The 2,742-nt window shown below is 45.2% G+C and overlaps 1 pseudogene; it reads left to right on the forward strand.

Annotated features, from left to right (window-relative positions):
• Positions 1 to 1,881: 1,881 nt before the first annotated feature.
• LOC125120794 (cleavage and polyadenylation specificity factor subunit 7-like) lies at positions 1,882 to 2,455 on the forward strand (annotated as a pseudogene).
• Positions 2,456 to 2,742: the final 287 nt, after the last annotated feature.

A 2,742-nucleotide genomic window follows, 5' to 3' on the forward strand; every position in this document is an offset into this window, starting at 1 on the left:
ACTTGGTACAAATCTTTCTTGTTTTGATCTTATCCATGACTGAAAGAAGAGATTTTGATTTGTGAGTGGGATTTTGTGTGTGTGTGTGCGCGCTTACAAATAAATGCTTGTCTCCTTTCTGGGTTCTTCTTCCCTCCCCTTCCCTCCTTCTTTTTTCCTCCCTTCCTCTCTTTTGTATTAAGGCAAAATAGATGCAAGATTAAATTTACCATTTAAATCATTTTAAGGTGTACAGCTTAGTGGTATTAGGTACCTTCTAATCACCACCATCCATCTCCAGAACTCTTTTCATCTTCCAAAACTGAAACTTTACAGCCATTAAACACTAACTCCTCCCTCTCCCCTCCCTCACCTCCTGGTAACTGTCATTCTACTTTGTTTCTATGAATTTGACTACCTTAAATAACTCAATAAATGGAATCACATAATACTTGTCTTTTTGGTTTTGTTTTATAAACATCTCACACCTCATATTTCATTTAAAAATGTTTATTACAAAAGGAAAAAATATAATGCAGTGTAAGAGATTGACAGCATCATCAAGTTTCTCACACAATTTTCAACCTACTAGAACGATTAAAAAAAAATAACCATGACAGTGGGACAAGGCTTTTTGTCTGTTTGCTATCAGTAATTAAAACTAAAAATTGTATCACTGAGTAAAAAACAAAATAAAGGTGAAAAAATTCTCTGGGTTAATGGCTTTTCTGGCATTCTATATTTTTTCCCTTAAACTATCACCTTATTTGTTATCCCTACATTTAAAAAAGATACCCAGAGCCCTTATTTCAGTTAAGCACATCACTTAGAACCTGGCTGGTTGGGTGCCTTGTTCTGAAGGGGATGAAGGGATGGGGTTAGGGGATGGGGAACATGCTACAACCTGTACCTTCTATCCCAAGGGAATGTGCCTCTTCAACCCTGGGGAGACTTCCTCAGTGATTGATTAAGGGCTATGAAATGACCAGAGAACAAAGGAAGAATTCAGTCTCTCCCGGCTGAGCCAGAGGGTCTCCAGCAGCCCCACTTCTCACATGCCCCGTCTCATCTCATGTCAGAGGCAGCTGGCCCTGCAGATGCATGCAGGAGTACCAAACCTCACGGGCACTGCAGGACCGTGTTGCCTCCCCTCCTCCAGCAGTAACCACATCACTGTTTGGATGTTATGGGAAAAGCAATCCCATTCATCAACATCCACCTCACAGCCCTCAGAGGACAGAAGCTCCAGTACTGAGCCCCCTCCTCCTGTTTGCCAGTTGTCATCTCCAAGCCCAATGACAAGACCCCTGGAATTCTGCATACCTACAGCAGTCTGGGTAATAGCTGAGTTGCTGTCTAGGGGAGCAGCTTCTCCTGGATGGACCACAGACCAGCAGCTGATCCAGGTTATTAACTATGTAGGAGTCTGTGGTGTAGAAGAGTTGCAATGTGCAGAGGATGGAGCAAATGATTAGTCCAAGGGGTATGCTGAGGACGTGAGAGCCTCTGAAAAATTTTCCCACAAACTGTTGGAAGTTCCTGCCACAAAAAGTACTTAATGGAGAAAAAGTGGATGTGAGGTCACCCACCTGGCAGAACCTGTCGTAATTTGAGACAAAGTCTCAGAATGTGAATGAGTCCCAGGAGTGGAAATAGCTCCATGGGATGGCTCCCAAGATTCTAGTGATTCTGCTGATGGATGGGCCATGCTCTCAGAACCTTGTACCCTCATCCATCCAAGTGGATAAGCCCCCTAGTGTGCTGCCTGACTTCAACCCACCTCCTTCAGCCCTTCACCTGATGGGTCTGCCCCTAGCTCCAATCCATTCCTACCTACTTCAGTCCCTCCTCTTCCTTTTAGCATCCACATGGGCATCTCATGCCCCTTCATGACCTCTTTATTTAGCTGTACCTCCCCCTCGGCCATTTCACCTTCCCTTTACCTCAATCCAGCCTTCTTTCTGCCACTAAACACTACAGTGGGGCCTCTACCAGATATTTGCATGAAAGCCTTTGAAATCTCTGACCACCACAGCAGCCAAGATTTGGGCTTGAGTGAGTGAAGGTGAATTTAGAGAGATCATGAAGCAAAACAGAGTGATTTCCAACAATGCCATTTCCAAAGCAATATCTGGAACCACTGCAGGGGATTAGTGACTCGACTGAGATGCTGCTCACAGTTATTACTGTTATCAAACAGTCTCAGGTCGTCAATGCTGAGTGTTGCTGTGCCCTCATTTCCTCTCTTAAGAGCTGTCTTCATGGCACCGAAGCCAAGTCTTACAGTGTGACTGCCAGCAGGAGCTCTTCCAGAAAAAGACATCTGTTCTGGGACATATCATCTAGCTGGTCCCAAGAGAGAACCAGGAGGCACCAGGACCTGCTCCTTAATGAAGATCAGCATGATGGTTATTTCCAAGAAGGGAAACAGAAGCGTGAGAGATACCAGAACAGAGAATGGGACTGGCACCATTGAGAAATGAGTCCATTTTTTTTTCCTTTGCTTTTTAGGGCCACACCCACAGCACATGGAAGTTCCTAGACTAGGGGTTGGATCAGAGCTGTAGCTATCGGCCTATGCCACAGCCACAGCAACGTGGGATCCAAGCCACATCTGCGACCTACACCACAGCTCATGGCAACACTGGATCCTTAATCCACCTAGCAAGGCCAGGGATCAAACTCACGTCCTCATGGATCCTAGTCAGGTTTGTTACTGCTGAGCCACGGCAGGAGCTGCCAGAAATGAGTCTGTTTAGAAGC

This window comes from Phacochoerus africanus, chromosome 2, assembly GCF_016906955.1.
Source record: "Phacochoerus africanus isolate WHEZ1 chromosome 2, ROS_Pafr_v1, whole genome shotgun sequence".
NCBI classification, from domain to species: Eukaryota; Metazoa; Chordata; class Mammalia; order Artiodactyla; family Suidae; genus Phacochoerus; species Phacochoerus africanus.